The 7,834-nt window shown below is 44.7% G+C and overlaps 1 long non-coding RNA gene across 1 annotated transcript; it reads right to left on the reverse strand.

Moving 5' to 3' along the window:
- Positions 1-1,697: 1,697 nt before the first annotated feature.
- On the reverse strand, positions 1,698-5,001 carry LOC135983503 (uncharacterized). Its single transcript, XR_010601179.1, has 4 exons — positions 4,326-5,001; positions 3,980-4,045; positions 3,232-3,347; positions 1,698-3,100 (listed from the first exon to the last, which is right to left on the reverse strand). It is a non-coding gene; the product is annotated as an uncharacterized LOC135983503 (long non-coding RNA).
- Positions 5,002-7,834: the final 2,833 nt, after the last annotated feature.

The raw sequence follows: 7,834 nt of genomic DNA on the forward strand, positions 1-7,834 counted from the left end.
TAGTCGGTCTTGAGCTGCATCTTGTAATAAAGAAACCGAAAGATGTTCCCGTCATAGGATTTTGTGCTTTTTCACAATAACAAGTGACACGGCCGTGGGAAAAAAACACCCGTTAAACTCACAGGCTGTGTGTATCCCATCAACATCGGCATAACCGTCTAAAAAGTAGGGCCCTACCTGTAGTTCCCCATCCTGTAAAGCGTGCCGTATTTGTATATTTTCTTTGTGAGAGATATACAACAGCCACTAACTAGATGGGGTTAAATATCTCTTTTTCTGCCTGTGATACTTGTCCGGAGGGAGAAGAGCTACCGTGTTAGGCTCCAAAAAACAAACCTGTACATAGCCATGCAGACACATGCCAGTGTTATGTACCGGAATGGATCTATACAGTTTTATCTCAGTGAATTTACCAGGTTCTTTCTCTACTGCATCTCCCTTCTCCGTCATTTTAATAATCTCTTTTCTGTATAGGATACAGGCCTGTCTCAAAATTTTTACATCCTGCTGACAGTAATATATGAGCTCTTTCTGCAAGTCAAACGTCTCAGAGCTATGGTCTCGATACCAGTCGAGAAACTCTGCTTTTTCTCTGGGCATCGTGCTTTCTACACCACAGTGCTCCATACCGGGCATAGGCCCCACGTAATTTTGATTTTCGAACGTGTTAAAAACAAGTGTGGAAAATACCCTTTGCACCCTTCAAACCCCCATCGCCTGCGGTAGCTTGCTAAGCTTCATGGGCAAGAAGTTTAAAGAGTCTATAAAACAAATGCCCAGGGCCTTATGTTCCACGCACATTAGTTTACTACCATGAGTGATCAGTTCTAGCCCATCTTTTCCTTGAGTAACTGTCTAACAACGAAGTACGCATCATAACCTTTAGAATTGTGTGCTAGGAATGTGTAGTCCCGAAACTCTTTGCCAATAAAGGTCTTAAACACAGAAAGACACTCATCGCCCTTAAATTCCCAGGATTTTTCTGGCTTTAGGGACATAGCAAAAATGTAATTGGGAGTGTGCAACCCGGTCTCCTGTGTGCATTCGAAATCATAAAAAAGATAGCCCGAATCTTCAGAAAAGTATTTCTAAGGCTGTCCATAAAACAGAGGTGACCGTCTACATCACCACCGATCAAGACTGACACTTCTCACACAAAGTTTTAGACAGGCATTCAACTTGGTTTTTTGATGCACAGTCGATATGTCTGTCTAAACACTCTTTGGACCGACAATACAGTCTACAGCTAGGACACCGCTGCTGCACGCCCACGCCGTCTGAGCACGTTACGCTCAAGCAGAGGCGGCAACGATACCTGCAAGAGTGGTCATGGCTGTACACTGTGTGGCAAAACTCACAATTTCTCGCTCTGAACAACTTTTTTACATCCAGAACCCCATAGTAATGCTCATCGTGCAACAGGATAAAATAAGTCTCGGGGTACACTGTGCCCCCCGTTTTAAAAAAGCCCCAGCCGCCTTTCGCCGTATACAGCACCACCTGTATGTTAACTCCTAAATGCTGTTCACACTTTGCTACGTCGCTGAGCATAACCTTTTTTTGATCTGACCACCCCAGTTTCTCATGTAACTTTCTCGCCTCCGCTAAAAATTCCAAGTCCGTAGGTTTACCAACGGACATGACGGCCAAGAGCCCATCCGCAAAACACAAATTGGTACCGGTGTAAGTCAGGTCTACTAAACACGGTCTCTTTTAATGAATAATTTGACTATTAAGGATAGAATTTAAGAAAAACTCTACGAGCGCCCCCACCCCTGTTTTTACAGCTGTCACAACGAGGCACAATGTCCCATCGACATGCAACTCTCTATTGCTCTGTAGCAGCTTTGAGGTCTGATTTAAGAAATCCTCAGCAGACAGCTCATCCCTAGTTCTTTTGACCGAAAACAGAGTTAGTTAAATTACGGCTCTCGAAACGTAACTGAACATAATCATCAGGGCCTACTCTACCATTAATGTCATCGCGCACTAACTGTATTCCCCGGTGTATGGCTTCAACAACCTGCTGAGCTGAATTTATTTGCTCAAGATTGACAAAACGAAATTCCTCACAATACACCGACCCCCCAAATCTGGATAATTCACGTTGCCAACTTCTCACTCTCTCCATATACACCTCGGCATTTTCGGGGTTACTTGGGGGTTCCTCTACGGGATCATTAGCGGCATCTTCTACATCAGATGCTATTTGAGAGTCAGACTCTGAGGCGCCTCCATGAGGGTCATTGGGAGTAGAACGGGACCTGTCTAGAGAGCCCTCTAGGGAATTTGCTAAACCAGAGTCTGATTCCGCCTCCCCATTTTCAGACAAGCCAGTTTGAGAGCCTCCAGTCGGGGGCATCTCTTTTTGTTTTTGTTTTTTTCCCTCATTACCTCTTTAGCCCTTTTAAAAATTTTTACAACAACCCAGGCCTGGAACTTTTTGGCAGCCATCTGTTTATCCCCCAAGCACTGTCCCCTCTTTTGTTTACACATGAGCTGATGTGTACCCTGGAGGGTGCCCCTTTTACCCAGGCCCCTTTTCACGACTAGTCATGCCTGCTCAGAGCCACGCTTTCCAGCCCTCATGTTTTTCAGCATGGTTCTGAACAAAGCATCATATTTTTCCCATTTCTTTCTAGAATCCCGTTCTTTTAGACTACCCGAGGATACAGCCTCCATCACTTTTCTGAGGGAAGCATCAAACCCTCCCCAAATACTAGAATATGGGGAAGCTGTGACGAGCTTATGGTTTGGGAGAATGGTTTGTCAGTTCGTGGTTTTTTATTCACAACCCCTAGGGCGCATGCTCCGGGTTTGTGAATGTGGGCATTTTTGCTCACAGTTTCCTCAGGGCTTGGTGTGATAGTGGCCACTGAGGAACTGGAGTTGCGGTGGAATGGTTGTTTTTTACCAGAGTCTTTTGTTTTGTCCTTGGGTTTGACGTATATAAAGTTTGGACTGCCCGGGTGCTTCAGCTGCACTCCTATGCTGTTTTGCGTTGTTAAAGGTCTCAAAGCAGATTCCTGGTTCGTTCGCAGTTCTGGAGGAGATGTCCTTGTAGCTCTGACTACTGCATTGTCAGAAGAGTTGCCCAGGCCTATGAGGGGGAAAACAACAACAACAACATTTTACAAAACTGAACTTTACCATCTCTCACCTGCACCTCTGTATTTACTTAAAATACAAAACCTCATAGAACAACCAAACCAATAAGCAAAATATATTTACCGGGCTTCATCCATCCATCAGTGACTGATGCTGGTGAATTTTCCTTTTCAGCTGTCTTTCCTTTTTCTTTTCACCTTGTTTTCCCTCTGGTCTAAAGATCTCATGTTTTGACTGTACTGTGGAGCAAACAACAACATTATTATAAAACACATGAAACCGTCTTGTAAACATACATATACATATTACACACATACACACACATTTACTTCATTAGGGTGTTTTTCTATTTAAAAAGTCATAGCTTTACAACAAAATAATCCATTTCAGGCTGTACAACAAACACAGGTTTTTTAAATACATCTCATTTTGCAGGATAAAAACTAAAACTGCTTTTAAAATCCATTTGGCACAGAAACCCTTGTTAGTTTGAAACACACATACCACCAGTTTAAAACCCACAGTTTGCAACCAAATACTCATCAAAAATCCCACATGCATTTAAAAGCCACATGGTTATTGTGTCCCCCCAGCCATGTGTGTTTGGGTTAGTTAGTAGCACTCCCTCTACCCAAGTGCCTCAAACCCCATCACATTATGCACAGTAAAAAAAAAAAAAAACCCGTTAGGTTGAAACAAACCAAGTACTTTAAAAAAAAACAAAAAAAGTATGTCTTGCACAGGCCCCTCACACACACACACAAAACAGCAGCTTTATAAAACACACCAAACCAAGTTTGCAGCCAGACACTTTTCAAAAACCCACATGCATTTAAAAGCCTGTTGCAAAAAAATAAATAAATAAAGTTACCTTTCACTATGGGATAAAGCGTTCCAGGCACATGCTTGTTCTGTTCCCCCTCATGTGTGTTTGGGCCTTCAGGTTCAAGAACAAGGAAAAATGTTAGTTAGTATTACCCTAATCCCTATACAGCCTGTGGAGTACTTTTTTTTTTTAATTCAACAGTATTAAGCACAACTATAGTTAAAATGGTTTTAACCTTGGCCTTGTGGTGAAATGCAGTTTAAAGTTACTGGTTCCATGCTAACCAGATCACACTGCAATAAACATAGGCACCATTATTTACTAAGACAGCCTGGGCAAAGAGTGGCATTATATAATATATAGTTTCAGAGTTAAAAACAGCAAGTCTTACCTCTTTTTGCAGTCCAGCAGCTATTCAAGAAAGTTTTCTGTTGAAAAGGACAAGCTCCAGCATACCTGAGGTTTTTATACCATCTTAGCCCATTGTTTCCAACAGACTTCAACACAGTTGCTAACAGGTTAATTTAATCACCCCTCCCATAGCATTCCCTTTTGTGATCTGGGGTAGTGAAACCATTTTGTCTGCACAACAGGGCTTCCCCCCCCCCCCCGCTTTAAGTTAAAATACATTTGTGGCTTTCTTACAGTATTAAACAGTACCCATTTCCAAGTGGGGACCCTTTGCAGATATTAATGAATGTCTTGGGGGTTGGTTGTTTTTTAAAACATGTTTCTTTCATGCTTAAAGTTTGGGGGGTGTGGTTGTTGCCTAGAAAGAATGTCTCATAGCATTCAACCAACTCCTGGGCCATATTTAAACTGTGCAATAGCGTTCCACCAACCCCAGGGGTTATATTTAAACTGTCCAATAGCATCTGTGAATTCCTGAGGTTTAATTTCATTTCATATTAAGCAGAACTCACCATCCACCCCCACCCACCCCTTACTATGGGTGAACTCCCATCAAATGTAACCCTATAGCAACGAGGGTAAGTAATTGCAGTCACCCTGGCTATTCAGTGAGGGGTGTGTGTGTGGTTAAACCCATTTAGTTCAACAGACTAAGGATAGCTCTGTGGTTTAAAATATTGGCCTGCTAAGCTCAGGCTTGTGAGTTTAAATCTTGAGAGGGCTACTTAGGGATCTGGGGCAAAATCAATATTTGGTCCTGCTAGTAAAGGCAGTTCTATGAGATAGGTATATCTCCATATTAACTCTATTGTCTGAACTAGACATGTTTGTTTTATTGTAAGCACATTTTTAGGATTTTTTCCCCCTCCCACCACAACATACATTTCAGCTTTTTGCTATACACACACAAAAACACAAGAGCTAATTCTCACTAACAATTTATTTTTGTATTTAAAAAACTTACAGCTCCTTGAAAACAAACCAAACTGCTTCATTAAAACCTTTTAGCTCACCTAAAGGCCAAAGGCCTTTTAACAAAACACAGATAGTCACAAACCCCCTTTTCAAAAATTTACAGCTACCAAGTTTTATATCGCATGTTTGTCCCCTCACCATTCTCTAACTTAATCCTTTTAGATTTCTTACAAATAGTTTTTTTCTTAAGCAGGGTTCTGTAACTCTCTGTGCGGACTAGATGGTCAATATAACGCTGTAAGCAGGAAACTTCCGGTTTGGTCATATTCTTTAGAACACGGTCAGGGTCTGCACTGAATTGCACAGCATTTATCAAGGTCACCCCTTGCGCTAAATGTTCTTGGGTTAGGCACAGACATTGCATAGCAGAACCTATGGCAATAACAGTGTTTAATAAGCTTTCCAAACACAGCTCAGCACACAGGCCCCGGAGCTTGCAGTTTATATCCACTGAAGTCCAAGTCACACAGTCATGGTGCCTTTGGCCTGGCGCATCTATGACACAGCCCTCACAATCTTCAGAAAGCTTTTCCCTAAGGCAGTGTTTAAGGATAGCATAAACAGCAACGCGTACAATAGCCCGGATGACTTTTTTACGCTCACGACGTGGCACTGGCTCAGTTAGTTCTATGCCAAGCCGCCTCCTAAACTCCTCCTAGCCATCATCCTCAGAGTCCTCTTCAACAACTTGTATCGGCGTTGAGCAAAAACATGGTGGGCCCGGTTCATCTTCGCTGCTTGATGCAACGCTGTCCAGGGCCTGCGGGTCCTCTAGAAAGGCATCGTCGAGCTGTTGAGAAATTTTCAGAAAAGAAACCGTGTAAGTACCCCCACTGCTCCGGTTCCTACCCCATTACCCACCCCTCCTCGACTGCCGCTTCTTAATCATTCATTTACCTGAGCGCAGTCTTTTCCGTTTGCCTTGTCCGCCGGTGACTCCCCCAAGCCGCAATCGCCTTCCACCTCTGAGGGGGTGGACAAAGAGAGACCGTCTCGCTCATCGGGGTGTCTCACGAGGGTTTTGGGGTCAGGTTCCGGCGTATCCAGCAACGGCTGGGCCAAAGGGCTCCCCTCGGTCGCTCCCTCCTCCTCTTCGGAACTGTCGCTGATGTAGCGTTTTCTCCATGAATGGTCAAAGGTGCTTGGGGCTAAAACAAAATCTGAAGTTCTCACGGGTGTAGTGAAGGAGTCCATGTTTCCTCTCAGCAGCCTTTCCGCGATTTCGAAAACACGTGTCCTTGGTAAGAGATGGCCGCCTCGTCTGTCTGGCGCTGGGACTTATGGGGTAATGGTGCTGCACTGTGATTGGCGGAGGCCCTTGGGAGGAGTTCTTAGTGGGGTCACACGACTCACTTCCAGAGGGGTCGCCCCAACCTGGAAGTCACTCTGATTGGTCAAAATCTCCTCTCGGGGAGGTCCTGTTGGGACGAAATCCCTCCTGATTGGTAGAGGGCGGTGGGGGGAGTTCTTAGAGGGGTCACACGATCCACTTCCGGATGGGTCACCCCCGCCCTGGAGTCACCCTGACTGGTCAAAATCTCCTCTCGGGGCGGTCCTTTCGGGATGAAACCCCTCCTGATTGGTAGAGGGTGGTGGGGGGAGTTCATAGAGGCGTCACATGACCCACCTTGCTTCCGGTCAGGTGGCTTATTGACCCCAGAAGTAATACCCCCATGGGTGGGACTTCCGGTGACAGGTGGGGGGGACCAAGGGGTCAAGGGGCAGGTTTATGGTTTGATTTACAGTAGGGCCCTTATACAACTCACACCACAGCAGGTGTGAACAATGACCTCACTACATGAGCCTGGCCCGATGCTGCCCCTACTGGAATTGTGCAATGGAAAGGACTGAAAATGTTGGAGTTCCTTTAACCAGCCTCCGCCCCTGGACCTACTCCACCATTCTTGACTCAGACACCCGGCATTCCTGATAAATGCCCGGATTACATGGATACCTTTGAAAGAAATAGGGAATCGTTACCTCTGCACCGGGACTATGACTGCCCTATTGACCTACAGCCTTGGTTGAAAGTTGCCTTCACCAGTATTTACACATTGTTGGAACCAGAATTAGTGGCTCTCCCTGCGTACAGTTCTAAAAACTGGTCCTAAGAGTTTATGAGCAAACATGCGTTTCCCACGGGTGCCCAGGCCTTTTTTGGGAAGAAGAAATGTGGGACTGTACTACGCCTCTCTTTAGACAATCAGCCCCTGAAAAAAGTGATCGTTTGGAACCATTACCCCCAGCTGTGAATCCCACAATTGTTGGCTCACAGGAAATCTGCAAAGTTGTTCCTCAAACTTCATCTGCGAGGATTTCCAATCTAATACTCATTTGGGCAGGGGACAAATGGAAACCAGATTTCAAAGCACACTATGGATATTTTAACTGTCTGATATGCCATTTGAGCGAACTAACGGTCCCCTCACCTTGCAACACATCATCAGTGATGTATTTGGGAACATTGTGGATCCACACAGTGCCATCTATTCAGGTGACATACTTCTCTTTCTG

This window comes from Chrysemys picta, chromosome 5, assembly GCF_011386835.1.
Source record: "Chrysemys picta bellii isolate R12L10 chromosome 5, ASM1138683v2, whole genome shotgun sequence".
Taxonomy (NCBI): Eukaryota; Metazoa; Chordata; order Testudines; family Emydidae; genus Chrysemys; species Chrysemys picta.